Source organism: Hypanus sabinus, chromosome 2, assembly GCF_030144855.1.
Source record: "Hypanus sabinus isolate sHypSab1 chromosome 2, sHypSab1.hap1, whole genome shotgun sequence".
NCBI lineage: Eukaryota > Metazoa > Chordata > Chondrichthyes > Myliobatiformes > Dasyatidae > Hypanus > Hypanus sabinus.
In genome coordinates this window covers 171,871,040-171,887,682 of record NC_082707.1, presented here as the reverse complement: position 1 = coordinate 171,887,682, position 16,643 = coordinate 171,871,040, and the positions used below count along the sequence as shown (strand labels likewise).

At 41.7% G+C, this 16,643-nt stretch overlaps 1 protein-coding gene and 1 non-coding gene across 2 annotated transcripts in view; one reads left to right on the top strand and one right to left on the bottom strand.

The window, feature by feature from the left end:
* Window positions 1-16,643, top strand: part of mdga2a (MAM domain containing glycosylphosphatidylinositol anchor 2a) — a 916,773-nt gene that overhangs the window by 246,661 nt on the left and 653,469 nt on the right. The gene's annotated exons all lie outside the window — the stretch shown is intronic.
* On the bottom strand, window positions 13,795-13,900 carry LOC132390647 (U6 spliceosomal RNA). Its single transcript, XR_009510965.1, has one exon. It is a non-coding gene; the product is annotated as a U6 spliceosomal RNA (small nuclear RNA).

The following is a 16,643-nucleotide window of genomic DNA, read 5'->3' as shown; positions in this document are numbered from 1 at the left end:
CTAATAGACCTTTAGCTGCTGAAGGAATGTATTCAACATGCATTGTCCACAACTTTACTCAAGATATGGCAGGAAACATTGAGCCATGGCACAATTCAAGAAGGTGCCAAGAGTTGAAATCAATAAAACCTGATGTGCACGTGTATGATTAAACATATTGTGGTTTTAGTAACAGCAACTCTAAGTGACCGACATAGCTTCCAATTATCAAAAACACATATCATATGGACTTTAACATTTAACCACGGGACAGGAAAAAAAAATTGGCAGATGCGTTAGATCCGAATGTTGAGTCACAACCTTTTGTTAAAATGCTTGGAAAGAATTATCTGCCTTTCACCAAAGAGCATAAAGTATTTGTCTTGTGGAACAGTGGCAGCTTGTGAGGTGTAGCTTTGTTCAATTTGGATATCTGCCATCTCCAAGGTGATCCACCGAAACCATCTGAACCTGACACCCGCCATTCTGCGCCTTCCACGGAGATCGCTCCCTCCAGGTTTGCTTTGTCTATTCATCCCTCCTCACTAAACTCCTTCCTGGAACGTATCCCTGCAAGTGAAGTACTGCACCTACCTGTTCACCTCCTGCCTCACCTCCATTCAGGGCCCCAAGCAGTCCTTCCAGGTGAGGTAATACTTCACCTGTGAATCTGTCTATTCGGTGTATCCGCTATTCCGGTACACCTGATGTGGCCTCCCCTACACTGGTGAGGCCCATTGTAAATTGAGAGAACCATTTTGTCAAGCTCCTCTGCTCCATCTGCCAATAGTGGAATTTCCATGTGACCAGTCATTTTAATTCCTGCTCCCTTTACCGTTCTGACTTGTTGGTCCCTGGCCACCTCTGTACTACAATGAGGCCTCTCTCAGGGTGGAGGAGCAACACCTCATACTCTGTCTGACTAGCCTCCAACCTGATAGCATGAATATCAATTGCTCCTTCTAGTACTTTTTCCCTCCCCCTTCCCTCTTCTTCTTTTCCCCAGTCTGGCCCCTTACCTCTTCTCAACTGCCTGTCACCTCCCCCTGGTGCTTCTCCTCCTTTCCTTTCTGCCATGGTTGACTCTCCTTACCTGTCAGATTCCTTCCTCTCTTGCACCCTTTACCTTTCCTATCCACCTAGCATCACCTATCACCTTCTAGATATTCTCCTTCCCCTCCTCCCACCTTTTTATTCTGGCATCTTCCCCCTTCCTTTCTAGTCCTGAAGAAGGGTCTCGGCCTGAAACGTCAACTGTTTATTCATTTCCATAGATGTTGCCTGGCCTGTTGAGTTCCTCCAGCATTTTGTGTGTGCTGCTTTGAAAGGTTAACTGTGGCTTTCTCCGTGGAGGATCAAAACAGCTGATAGAGGAACTTAGCAGGTTGAGCATTATTCTACCAGGTTGAGCATTATGAACTTTGAGCTACTCCCACTGAGTTCAAAGTTCATAAGTTTAAAGTTCAAAATAAATTTATTATCTAAGTACATATGTATACTACTGTATGTATCCATATACTACCTTGAGTTTGATTTTCTTGTAGTCATCTGAAAGAAAAAACAAAGGCAATAGAATTTTATGAAAAACTATACGTAAACAGACAAAGACTGACAAACAGCCAATGTGTAAAAGAAGACAAACTGTTCAATTAAAACAATACTGAGAACATGAGTTGTGGAGATTCCTGCAAGTAAGTCTGTGGGTTATAGAATCAGTTCAGAGTGGTGATGAGTGAATTTATCCACCCCAGTTCTGGAACCCAATGATTGTAGGGTAATAACTGTTCCTCAACCTAGAGGTGGGGGACTTTAAGCTTCTGTACCTCCTTCCCCACCATAGTAGCAAGAAGAGATTCCCCAGCTGATTGTTGTTCCAGATTCTAGTATCTACAGTCTCTTGTGCCTCACTTTCACCTTTGATTTAAGATGGCACTGGTGAAACACAGCAACGACTTGCTGGTAGCAAACAAAACTACTAGCTACTTTATTAACCTCACTTTTTCTGATAAATGATCACTGCAATCAATAGTCTTTAACGTCCCTTTCGGAGCTGAGCTTTTAACCTGCCAGTACGATCTGGCCTTTTTGTAGTATGAGCTGAAATCTCGAAGGGCCTGGGAATGAGAAAGGGGAATGAACCAATGTTTCGCTATTGTTGGAGCGGACTTGGAACTGATTTGAAGTGGCAGAACTGATACGATTTGAGCTGAGGCAAGGCAGTATCAACGAGGCAGGGCCTAAGTGTGGAACAAGCCAATATTTGACTGATTTGAGTGGTAGGCCAGATTGGAATGGTCATGTCTGGGCTGAATCAAAGCAACAAGTCCTAGGCCTGATTGAGTGTATCGAAGTGGCAACGATTGGAAATGATCTGCTGCTTGATCAATTTAAGTTTTGGGCCAGATTGAAATGGTCTGGGTGTCGGGGCTCTAAGACAGGGATGGGCCAATGTTCATCTTGCTGCTCGTGAGGTGTACTCACTCTGCACTGAACTGAGGCTGTAGCTGGCTTTGTGACTGTGAACCAATTTTGTGAGCTTCAGAACAAATAGACTGAGTAACAGCTTCTACCCCAGAGCTGTGGCCTCCATCACACCACTCCCACAGAACAATGACTGAAACTGTGAGCACACACATGCACACACAAGGACTCAAATATTTACACTAATGGCACTCTGTGCATTACTGTGATATTCTGGTGCTACTGTAACTTATTTTCTGCTATTTATCTATTTAATACTGTTTTTCTATTACTGTCTTGTTTTTATCCACTGCTTTTTTGATTGCCTGAGAAGAAGCCAAACAGAGTTTCATTGTACCTATGTATAATGACAATAAAAATCATTCAATTCAAATTCAATTCTGATTGCTAGTTGCTCACTTTCATTGTTGGCACAATTTGTTTTTATTCTGCACATTAGGGGTATTTGACAATCTTCTATTATAATGGATTCAATTTTTTTTTTGCAGCTGCTTGTAAGGAGGTAAATCTGAAGGTTGTATACAGTGTACATTGAAAATAAATATATTTTTAACTTTGAACTTTAAATTTCACATTGATAATCTCCAGCATTTTTTTCCCTCATTTTTGATTCACATCTTCAGCAGGCTGAGGTTTCTGATTAGGCTCCTATGACTTGTACTCCGAAAGAGCCCATCCTGTGGCCAATTAATGCCCAGCTGCTGTTGTTCTGATGGGTTTACCCGAGCAAGAACTGAATGGTGCCAGACGCTCAGAGCTGAATAATTCACTGGAATCAACCACTGCATCGTTGCAGTGAAAAGTGATGAACTGTTTTAAATCAAGGAAGGTGGTAATAAATGGTGGGTGGATCTGCTATGGATTGCCTCAGGAAACACTCAGCTGATAAGAAGAGTGGCATAACCTCCTTATAGGATATGGCATTTTAATTGCAGTGGACAAATGCTCTTTCAGATCACATTACAAATCTCTGCCTGGTCTAGAAGGAAGTATATGGCCACAGTCTCTTAATTCATGAGTCACACTATCATGGTGGCCTTCTGACCTTTGCCAATACCATTACAGCCAATAGTGCAATCTTTTTATAGTGCCAGCGACTACCAATTGAGGTTGATTCCCACCACTGCCTATAAGGATTTTTCCAATTTTCAGCTCTGTCCATGCAAGAGAAGCTATTTTCTTAAATTTGCACAAAAATCAATGACTAACATCTTAAAGCATTAGATTTCCATCTGCTCTTCAGTGGAACATAATGCAGTCTAATTTTCAGTTAAGGGCATGAAAGTAAATTTTCAATAAACATTTGTTTTTTGTTCTTGTACCAAGTCTCGAATTGGCGAGTCAGAGGTAACCCAGTAGTAGGCACAGTATGCACAGTGCAACAGAAATGGACTTCCCACCTGCTGGGTGAAAGTCCCGCTTTGTATAAAATATCCACATTGGCTCTTTCCAGAAGTAAAAGCAAAATTAGGCCATTCAACCCATTGACTCTTCTGCACCATTCCATTATGGCTAATTTATTATCCCTCTTAACCCATTCTACTGCCTTTTCCTGTAACCTTTGATGCCCTGACTAATCTAGAAAATATCGACCTCTGCTTTAAATATATCCAATGACTTGGCCTCAACAGCCATCTGTGCAATGAACTCCACAGTAATACATGAGTAATATTGTAAATAAATTGATTGATGAAGCATTCTCTGTTGTTTACAGTGAGCTTCATGTAAAGGTACGTGAATGGCATGCACATGATATGTATGTGCATTGCTTAAACTAAAAATGATGTTAGACTGAAGTGGGTGACCAAACATTTCCCTACACTATATTCCATTTGCCACCTCTTTGCCCATTCTCTTAATCTGTCTCTGTCCCTCTGCAGGCTCCAGCTGCTTCAACACTACCTCTTCCTCCACCTAGTTTCGTATCGTCTGCAAACTTCCAAATCGTTGATGTGTAACATGTAAAGAAGTGGTCCCAACATCGACCCCTGTGGCACAATACCTGTCACCAGCAGCCAACTAGAAAAGGCTCCCTTTATTCCCAGTCGGCAAATCTTCTAACTATGCTCGTATTTTTATTATAGTACCATGAGCTCTTACCTTGTTAAGCAGCCTAATATGTGGCAACTTGCAAAAGGCCACCTAAAAATCTAAATATACAATACTCCTTTTAAATCTTTTCCATCTGACCCTAAATCTGCTCCCACTAGTTTTGAACTTCCCTACCCTGGGGAGAAGACTGGTACTGTCCATTTTATCTATGCTGCTCATGCTGTTCAATATTTCTATAAGATCACCTTCCTGGTCATTCTCCTAATTTCCATGGAATAACGACCTAGCCTGGCAAACTACTCCCTCATGGTGCAGCCCTCTACAGTCCTGCTAACATCCTCCAATATTTTCTGCACTTTTTCTACTTTAATCACATCTTTCCTACAACAGGGTGACAGAAACCAATAACTTCAATACTCCAATATAAAATTTTAATTCCTACGCTCAATGCCTGACTGTTGAAGACCAGCATGCTAAATGCCTTTTTCATCATCCTATGACACCACTTCTAATGAACTAAACACTTGAAATCCTGGGTTCTTCAGATCCATTACACTCCCTAGTGCCCTACATTCATTTTTAAATCCTACATTAGTTTGACTTTCCAAAATGTATAAACTCACACTTTTTTGTATTGAAATCTGCTTGCCTCATGTTGGTCTGCTTCACTAACTGATCAAAGTCCCATTCTAATTTACAATAGTTTTCTTCACTATCAACAACACTTCATTTTGTGTCATTGGCAAGCTTGCTGATTAGCCTTGTCATTTCACCATCTCTTTCCCTTCAACCACACCGTTTATTTTCTACCTCCAAGCCAATTTATAATTCACGTAATTAGTTTTCCCTGGATTCCTAAAGGACATAACATTTCAGACCAGCCTACCGTGAAGATCTTGTTCAAAGGCCCGCTAAATTGGACAACATCCAAAGCTCTTCCCTCAGCTACATCTTTGGTTACCTTTTCAAAGAACTTTAAAAGTTCCATCAAACATGATTTTCCACTCACAAACCAACAATGACACCTCTGAAACAGACTCTGTGTATCCAAAGGTTGGTAGATCACATCCCTCAGAATCCTCTCTCTTTCCTGCCACTGATGTCAGGCTGAACAGCCTGTAATTCCCTGAATTGTCCTTGCTATCCTTCTTAAATGATGGAAAGGCATTAGCCATGTTCTAATATTTGGAAACTTCACCAGTGGCTAATGACGAAGTAAATATATCTGCAAGGACCAAGGCAACTTCCTCTCTAACCTCCAACAAAGTCTAAAGATGCACTTTGACAGGCTATTTATGCACTTTAATGAAAGACTGCAAATATGTCCTCTATATGTGAATGCTTTCCAAAGTATCTCTACTTGTTTCTCTTGTTCTTGAGCACAAAAGATGGAATTTCCTGGTGTTCACACATTTCAATTCAACCTTGCATTGCTATTCCAGTATGTCAGTCCATGGCCTCCTCTACTGCCACGATGAGACCACTCTCAGGTTGAAGGAGTAACACTTCATTTTATGCCTGGGTCACCTCCAGACTAATGGCACGAACATCAAGTTCTTTAACTTGCAGTAATTTTCCAGCCTTTTTCCATTCACCATTCTGGCTCCATTCATCCCTTCTCATCTTCTCAACTGCCCTTCCCCATGGTCCAGTGTCTTATCCTATTAGTTTCCTTCTTCAGTTTTTTACCTTTTCCACCTATTATGTCCCAGCTTCTCACTTCATCCCCCTCACCCCATCCACAGTTGCAAGGATGGTGGTGCAGACTCGAGGGGCTGAATGGTCTACTTCTGCACCTATTGTCTATTGTCTATTGATCACCTGCCAGATCCATCACCCTCCTCCTTATTCTGGCTTCTTTCCTCTTCCTTTCCAGTCCTGATGAAGGGTCTTGGCCCTAAACGTTGACTGTTTGTTCCCCAACATAGCCGTTGCTTGACCCTGCTGATTTCCTTCAGCATTTTGTGTGTGATGGTCCTTCTCTGGTTCAAGTGCAACTCCTCCTTCTTGTATCGGATGCTTCTACCTCGGAGGAGATCCCAGTGGCATAAGAACTTGAATCTCTATCCACTCTACCAGCTTCTCAGCCATAAACTCATCTAGCCAAACTTTATATTTCTGGAACAACACACACAAAATGCTGGTGGAACACAGCAGACCAGGCAGCATCTATAGGGAGAAGCACTGCTGATGTTTCGGGCCGAGACCCTTTGTCAGGACTAACCAAAAGGAAAGATAGTAAGAGATTTGAAAGTAGTGGGGTGAGGGGGAAAAAATATTTCTGGCCTTGTTTGCACATGGCACCAGGAGCGATCCAAGATTGCTCCTTTCGAAGTCCGGTTCCTTCACTTCTTATTGAACTCCTTATACTCAATCTGTAGGACCTCATCCCTTGTTCCACCTATATTGTTTGTACCAACATGTATGTTTACCTCTGGTTTTCACTGTTCCCTTCAAGAATGTTCTGACTTATGTTTATCAACCTTCCCAGTCCCGTAATGTAGACTAGAATTCATATGTTTAGCATTTTATTTTATCATTTTCCAATATTCTTTCACTTGTGCTGAAAGGATAGTGAGATCACTGTCTCGTAGTGGAACAAATGTGAAGATTCAAGCTGATTCATTTTACAAAGAGTCACCTAATTTCCCTTGCCCGTGAAACAGCATGATGAGGTCACAGTTGCTTTCCACTATTGTACTCTTGGTACAGTAACAACATCTCAATGAAATCTTACAGCACACATACTTCAGAACAAGCAGAGTGATTCATATTGCAGCAATGTAGTATGATGCAGACTATTGATTGAGCTTATTGATTGAATTACATGGCACATAAACAGGCCCTTTGGCCCAGTAAGTCATTGCTAACCATGAAGAGCTATCTTTTATCAGCACTTGGTTCATTGGGTCACTTGAAGAGTAACTCAGAAGTTTTATTTCTTGGCTCTTTCCCCCATATCCCTGCACTTCTTTTCCCTAGGTATGTGTTCAATTGTTATTTAATAGCTGCTTAGAAAACACCATTACTTTCCATATCCTAGCCATGTCACCCTAGTCACTGAGTTCATCTTGTCAGCAGGCATTATGCTCACTTTTCTACATTTGCTACCTGTGCTAACTCTGCCCACATTAGTTGAAAATTCAGCCATTAGAAACAGTTTTCTCACCTTATCCGAAGCCCTGACGATTTTAAACACTTCTACCAAACCTACTCTTAGGTGTCCTTTTTCTCCGAAGAACTAATTCCAGCTCCTCAAGACTACTTAAATAACTGTACTGTTTCCTCAGTAAATCTCATCTTTATTTTTTCAAAAGCCTGGTGTGTTTCCTCAAAAGTGCTGCCTGAAATTGGCTGTGAAATTCTGCCTATGACTGAGTTTGTGTTCTGTGGATTTAGGGTAATTTCCTAGCTTTTCTATGAGGTCAGAATTGACTTTTTTTCTTACTTTTGTAGACAAGTTATATCAATTGACTTGATGTTTTGTGAAAAATGCTTGATGTACTTAGAAAAATGTAACACAATGCTTCCTTGGATTCTGTGCAGCATTATAGGAGGTTTTGGAGAGGGTGCAGCGGAGGTTCACGAGGCTATTGCCTGGATTGAAGAGGTTGCCTAGAACTTGCCCCTCAAATGTATGCACCCACAAACATCGCTGATACACACTGCTTGATGACAGAAACAGGATGACCTTTGTTTTAGAGTAATTGAGAGAATGTTCAATTTAACATGCCTTTGGTTTGTATGTCGTTTAATGGGTGAAGTGAAATTGAAATCCACCTAGTAAGCTTGTATGGGACACCATGGGTCCAAGTTACAGATTGCAAATTTAACCAAAAATAAATGTGAAGAACAGTGCTGTTAGATTTAGTGCACAGCTCATCCACCAAAATGGCTACTTGAGGTTCCAACTGAGACCACTTACAGCAGCTGTCATTGAACTGACCACCAGAAAGCTTGTAAATGCTTAAGTAACTCTTCCTCTGGCATCTGCTATAAGGGAGAAAAGGTTTTCTTGGAAGTGTGGGGCATACAGACACCCCCACCATTAGTGGCCCTTTACCATTGCAATCAAGTCTCTGGACCCGAGTCTTGCATGTTGGTGACAAAGATTCAAAGTATGCATCCCTGAGATTTGTCTTCCCACTGACAGCCACAAAACAAATAAACAAGCACATGTTTAAAAAGAACAAAAAGCTCTCTTCAGTTAAAATGTGTGCTATATGGTCATGATGTCATTAGCTGCATAACAGACACCAGGGAAATACCAGCCATGCTCTGTGGAATCATCTTAGCGAATTTCCCTAGAAACAGCAACATAGATGATTGGGAGTAGGCAATTTGCCTGTTTGATCCTGTTCTGCTGTTTAACACATGATTGATCACCTATCTTATTATCATATTAAAGCGCTCTCCCTGTACCCTTTGTTGCCTCTTAGGCCTAGATATGTATATAAATGTGTTCAGTGAGCTGGCCTTTACAGCTTTCTGAGGTAGCCAATTCCATGCGTTCAGCATCCTCCGAAAGAAGCCACTTCTGCATATTTTGGTCTTTAAATCTCACGCCCTGTAACCTGAGACTGTGGTCCTTTGTCAGACGGAACGCCTTCCATACATCCAGAATGACTAGCCTTCAGGACATTGTAAGTTTGAACTGGATCCTATCCAGGGGTGCGGTGCTAGCCGGAGCACACCAGAGAGCGTCTGGCACTTCTTTAAGAAAAAAGCCGAAATAAACAAGCTAATTAATTAGGTGCTGCCCAGGGTGATTTGAGTATCTCAGAAACTGCTGATCTCCTGGGATTTTTACGTACAACAGACCCTGGAGAGAATGGTGCCAAAAACAAAATAAAAAATCCAGCGAGTGGATTGAACAAGATGTTTTCGCTCACAGAACAGCCACTCGCTGGATGTGTTTTTGTTTTTGACACCATTCTTCATAAACGCCAGAGTCCGTTGTGCATAAAAATCCCAGGAGATGAACAGTTTCTGAGATACTCAATCACCCTGGGCGGCTCCTGATTAATTAGCTTGTTTATTTCGGCTATTTTCTTAAAGAAGTGCCGGCCACACTGCACCCCTGATCTAATTCCTCTAAGTTGATGTGAACATAAACCAAATGTTAGAGAGGCTTTTAATTGCTGCTCACCCAGTCTCACCATCCAAAGAAACACCCTGGGGTTGTTAATAGGACCTCACATATGGAAAACCATGTTTCCACTGGGTGCACAAAAACAACCCGTCATAAATAGGTTAAATTTTAAGGCAAGTGTGTTTTACAATGTGATACTTATAATCTAGAATATCCTCTAATTTACCATGAACAATCAATAGGAGATATGTAAATTTTGGTTATATATTAATTATTAATCATATTTGTTGAAGTCTGCTTGTGTTCTTGCGGACAAGGATGTCTGCGTGAGGTAGATGGCTACAGGGCATTTTGCTTATCTCTATGTGGTGTGCAGAATACTTCTGAAATATGATCTGAAGTATTTACCATTGAGAGAAAGAAAAGCCAGTGCTGGCTGTTTTCTGCCTTCAAGAACCTTCAACTGGTTCTTGTGTTCTGCAGATGCCAAATGGCAGGTGAAGAAAGGAGGTGGATTCAACCCTGACCTCCAGTGGTGTCAGTGAGTTGTTTGATGTTCACTCTGTGATTGTACTTCTCTGGGTGTTTGTATATTCTCCTTGCTCACACAGATTTATGGTTAGGTAGGTTTATTGACCACTGTACGTTGGTCTTAGAGTGATAACATCTTCGGGATTGTACAGGGTTGGTTAATGGGAAGCACAAACTCAATGGGTTACCTCTTCTTATGGTCTTCTAGGTTTTTGCCAAATACTGTCCTCCCTGATCATACTCCTCTTTCATGAAGACAGTTTTGTTCCAAAGATTTGTGATTGGGTCAGGGCAGGGAGGGAGCTGAGAGGCAATGCAAAGTTTTCAATTTGGGGGTGGAACATGCCTCTTTTGGCTCTGCCTTTGTTTGTTGCCAGAATTCACAAGGTCATCTAAAGCAGTTAATGTTGTGTGTTTAAATCTCATGGTTTCTTTATTTGTCAAGGACGAGAGCCTTTAGCATCGTTTCGTACCTGGTGGAAGATGAAGTGCTGCCTGGCGCTCTTCCAATATAGGTGGAAAACATGCAGCCCTGATCTACCTTACATTATCAAAGCTCCACTCACCCCAGACATTCTCTGCCTGCCCCCTCCCATTGTGCAGATGGTATAGGGCACCGTAGTACTGTGGCATGACACTATTACAACTTGGGACATCAGAGTTCAGAGTTCAATCCAGTGTCCTCTGTAAGAAAGTTTGTACATTCTTCCCAAGTGAGCATGGGGATCTCCAAGCGCACTGGTTTCCTCTCAAAGTCCAAAGACATACTGGTTAGTAGATTAATTGATCATTGTAAGTTGTCCGATGATTAGGGCCAGGGTTGAATAAGTGTTCAGTGCGGCCCGTTGGGCCAGAAGAGACTGTTCTGCACTGTATGTATAAATAAATAAATAAATAAATAAATAAAATATTAATGAACAGACTACCAGGCTCAAGGACAGCTTTTATCCTGCTCTGATAGGACTTTTTAATAGTTCCCTGGTAGGATGAGATGGACTTCAATTCACTTCATTATGACCTTGTACCTCTTTGTCTACTTTCACTGCATTTTCTCTGTAACTGGGACATTTCATTCTGCTTATCACTTCAACACTGTTATTTTACCTTGCACTAACTCCATTCATTATGGTAATGAATTGATCTGTGTGAACAGTACACCAGTCAAGTTTTTCTATGTACCTTGGTAAAGAATAGCATCAATTCAATAGAAAGACGAGACATAGGATCGGAAGATGTTGAATCCTTGTGGATTTATTAAAGAAACTACAAAGGTAAAAGGACTCTGATGACAGTTATATACAGGCCTCCCAACAGTAGCTGGGATGTGGATTACAGATTGCAACATGAAATAGGAAAGATATGTCAAAAGGGCAATGTTATGATAGTCATGGGAGATTTCAACATGCAGGTTGGTTAAGAAAATCTGGTTGGAAATGGATCCCAAGACAGTGAGTTGACTGAATGCCTTTGAGATGGCATTTTAGAGCAATTTGTCATTGAGCCTAGTAGGGGATCAGCTATTCTGGATTGTGTGCTATGCAATGAACTGGAGGTGATTAGGGAGTTTAAGGTAAAAGAATCCTTATGACATAATGATCACAATATGACTGAGTGACTGAGTTCAACTTGAAGTTTGATAGAGAGAGAGTAAAGTCTGATGTAGCAGTATTTGAGTGGAGTAAGGGAAATTACAGTGGTATGAGAGAGGAGTTGGCCAAAGGAAACTGGAAGGAGATGCTGGCAAGGTTGATATCAGAGCAGCAATGGTGTGAGTTTCTGGGAGAAATGAGGAATATGACAACCCTGGCTGACAAGGGATGTCAAAGCTAATGTAAAAGCAATAGAGAGAGCATACAACAAAGCAAAAATTAGTGGAAAGCCAGAGGAATGGGAAGCTTATACCCTACAGAAAGCAACTAAAGAATAATCATTAGGAAAGAAAAGATGAAATATGAAAGCAAGCAGGCAAACAATACCAAAGTGATAGTAAAAGCTTTTTCAAATATGTAACAAATGAGAGAGAGATGAGAGTGGATATAAGATCGCTAGAAAATGAGGCGGGAGAAATAATAATAGGAGGCAAGGAGATGACAGGTAAACTAAAAGAATATTTTGCATCAGTCTTCACTGTGGAAGACACGAGCAGTGTGCCAGATGTTGAAGGGTGTGAGGGAAGAAAAGTGAGTGCAGTTACGATTACAAGGGAGAAGGTACTCAAAAAGCTGAAAGACATAAGGGTACATAAGTCACCAGGAGCAGGGGGTTCTGAAAGAGTTAGCGGTAGAGTTTGTGGAGGCATTAATGATAATCTTTCAAAAATCATTGGACTCTCATGGTGCCAGAGGACTGCAAAATTGCAAATGTCACTCCACTATTTAAGAAAGGAGGAAGGTTACAAAAGGAAATTATGGACCAGTTAGCCTGGACTCAGTGGTTGGGAAGATGTTGGAGACCTTTGTTAATGATGAGGTTATGGAGTACTTGGTGACACAGAACAAGATAGGACAAAGTCAGCATGGTTTCCTTAAGGGAAGATCTTGCCTGATGAACCTGTTGGAATTCTTTGAGGAGATTACAAATAGGATAGATAAAGGGGATGCAATGGATGTTGTATATTTGGACTTTTGGAAAGGTTTTGACAAAGTGCTGAGTATCAGGCTACTTACAAAGTTAAGAGCCCATGGTATTACCTAATGGATTTTACTGGCATGGTTAGAGCATTAGCTGATTGGCAGGAGGCAGCAAGTGGGAATAAAAGGATCCTTGTCTGGTTGGCTGCCAGTGACTAGTGGTGTTCTGCAGGGGTCGGTGTTGCGACTGCTTATTGTGCTGTATGTCAATGATTCAGATGACAAAATCGAATGTTTTGTTGACAAGCTTGCAGATGATACGAAGATTGGTGCAGGGTCAGGTAGTGTTGAGGAAACAGGCAGGATGCAGAAGGATTTAGACAGATTAACAGAATGGGCAAGAGAGCGGCAAATGAAATACAATGTTGGAAATTGCATGGTCGTGCACTTTGGTAGTAGAAATAAATGTACAGCTATTTTCTAAATGGGGAGAAAATCCAAAAATCTGAAATGCAAAGGGACTTGAGAGTTGTTGTGTAGAACACCCAAAAGATTAACTTGCAGGTTGAGTCAGTGGTGAGGAAGGCAAATGCAATGTTAGCCTTCATTTCAAGAGGTCTAGAATACAAGAGCCGAGATGTGATGCTGAGGCTTTATAAGGCTCTGGTGAGGCCTCACCTTGAGTATTATGAACATTTTTGGGCTCCTCATCTAAAAAAAGATGTACTGGCATTGGAGAGGGTCCAGAGGAGGTTCAGAAGGATGATTCTGGGAATTAAAGGGTTATCATATGAGCATCATTTGATGGCTCTGGGTCTGTACTTGCCGGAATTTAAAAGAATGAGGGGAGATCTCATTGAAACCTTTTAAATGTTGTAAGGCCAAGACAGAGTAGATGTAGAAAGGATGTTCCCCATGCTGAGGGCACAGCCACAGGATAGAGAAGCATTCATTTAAAGCAGGGATATGGACATTTTTTTTAGCCAGAGGGTGGTGAATTTGTGGAATTTATTACCACAGGCAGCTGTAGAGATCAAGTCGTTTTGGGTATTTTTTTTTGTTTTTGTTTCTTTTTTGTTTTTTCTTTTTTTAAAAAAAAAACGCTTCATGAATTTGCGTGTCATCCTTGCGCAGGGCCATGCTAATCTTCTCTGTATCGTTCCAATTTTAGTATATGTGCTGCCGAAGTGAGCACGTTTCGTGTATTTAAGACAGAGCTTGATAGGTTCTTGATTGGACACGGCATCAAAGGTAATGGGGAGAAGGCCGAGGAGGGGAGAAAAGAAATAGCCATGATTGAATGGCAAAGCAGACTTGATGGGCCAAATGGCCTAATTCTGTTCCATTGTCTTATGGTCTTATGTGCTAATGAACCGATTTACTACTTCAATTAAATGATATCGCCATTCCAGAACTATAGAAAGCTGTTGTACTGAAGTAGCTCAGAAGGTCCATGCAAGCCTCTTGGATTTTAGCTTGCTTTCCCTTTCCAGCTCTTTCTCCATAGCCTTGCAGGTTTTGGCACATCAGGTGCTCGTCCAGATGCACATGGTGAGTACTTCTACCACCGATGTGATCTCCAAACCCCCAGCACTCAGTGAGGGAAATCATTTTTAATTCCATCAATTACCCTCTAATCCATCTACCAAATCACTTAAGCAATTACTGGAGCGGTATTTTTAGCAGAATGTTTGCTCCGATTCAGTGTACTTATAATCCACCAACAGGATATTTAGTGATTTTTCTTCCTCTTACGACATCTGTCATTTGATAATGAATGTAATGGAAGCATTTCCAGGCAACAGTTACAAACAGACCTGTTGAATTTTCAATATCTGTTAAGCAATTGGCTAATGTTCATTGCATAAGCATTGCCACAAGGTTTAAGGTTAATTTAAATTCCGCTGCTCTGTAGAAATGTCTACTCACTTACATAATTTCAGTGTGAATTTTTCTGCTAATCTAATTTAAGTCTATGTCACTGCTGGGAGCATTGCCCAAGTGCCAAGTATGAACTTGCAATTACTGAGAAGGCTACTGTGCTGCTTCCTGACCTGCTGAAGACTGATGATGCTAATAGGAGCAGGAGCTGACATGGGTGAGCATATAATGGACGAGCATTCTCTGGCATTAACAAGTTGAATGTGATTGACCCTTGTGTTTTCAGTTCTGGTAAATTTCATCACTGTTTGGAAGACAGCAATTATGTAATTGGTTCCTCATCTCTCTGTAAATCTAGTCGATCATTCGGCCTATCTGTCCACAATTTTGTGAACCTGTACATAAATAAGACCATAACATCATAAGAGATAGTAGCAGAATTAGGCCATTTGGCCCATTGAGTCTGCTCTGCCATTTCATCATGGCTGATCCAATTTTCCTCTCAACTTCCTGCCTTCTTCCCATATCCTTTCATGCCCTGATCAATCAAGAATCTATCAACCTCTGCCTTAGACACTCAGACCCCGCTTAATGCTGCGGATGTGCTCCTCAAAGGTGGAGCACTATGTAAATTAGTGCTATGCAGGGTCATGCAGAAGCAGGGATATGCAGAAGGAGGAGGTCCTGCAAAGAGAGTTTAGGGAGTTTGGTGCCAAGTTGAACGACAGGACCTCCAGGGTTGCAATCTCAGGATTGCTACCCATGCCGTGTGCTAGTGAGGCTAGAAACAGGAAGATAATGCAGCTAAATACTTGGCTAAGGAGTTGGTGCAGGAGGGAGGGCTTCATGCTTCTGGACAATTGGGCCTTATTCCAGGGAAAGTGGGACCTGTTCCAATGAGACGGGTTGCACCTGAACTAGAGGGGGTCTAATATTCCTGTGGGATGGTTTAAACTAGATTTGTAAGGGGAGGGGAACCAGTGTTAGAGCAGATAGTAAGGTGGAGGAGGATAAAGGTCATGCGAGTACTGCAAGTATAGTGCATGGAGTAAAGCCAGATCTAACATTTAAAGAGGCTTTCAGGAAAGAGAAGCAGCATTAAGGGTGTAAAGGTAGTAAGGTAGAAAGGCTAAAGTGTGTGAACGTCAATGCAGGAACAAAGGTGATGAACAGAGAACTTGGATACATACCTGGAATTCTGATGCAGTGGCCATTACAGAGACTTGGCCGGCACCAGGGCAGGAATGGATTCTCAATATTCCTGGATTTCAGTGTTTTAAAAGGGAAGGGGGGGGAGAGGAGTAGGGGTGACATTATTGGTCAAGGATACAGTTACAGCTATAGGAAGGGTGGGTAATGTAGCAGGATCCTCAAAAGAGTAGAAGTCAAGGACAGGAAGGGATCAGTTACTCTATTGGGAGTATTCTATAGGCCCCCTGGTAGCAGCAGAGATACCGAGCTGCAGATTGGGAGGCAGATTTTGGAAAGGTGCAAAAATAACAGGGTTGTTATCATGGGTGTCTTTAACTTCGCTAATATTGATTGGCACCTGATTAGTTCCAATGGTTTAGATGGGGCAGAGTTTTTTAAGTGCATCCAGGATGGATTCCTGTCACAGTATGTTGACAGGCTGACTAGTGGGAATGCCTTACTAGATCTAGTATTAGGTAACAAACCAGATCAGGTCAACAATTTCTCAGTGGATGAACATCTGGGGGACAGTGACCACTGCTCCTTGGTCTTTAACACTATCATGGAAAAGGATAGAATCAGAGTGGATAGAAAGGGCAAATTATGAGGCTATAAGGCTGGAACTTGCGGGTGTGATTTGGGATGTTTTTGCAGGGAAATGTACTATGGACATGTGCTTTTGGGATCTCTTGCAGGATGTTAGGGATAAATTTGTCCTGGTGAGGAAGATAAAGAATGGTAGGGTGAAGGAACCATGGGTGACAAGTGAGGTGGAAAATCTAGTCAGGTGGAAGAAGGCAGCATACATGAGGTTTGAGAAGCAAGGATCAGATGGGTCTATTGAGGAATATGGGTTGCAAGAAAGG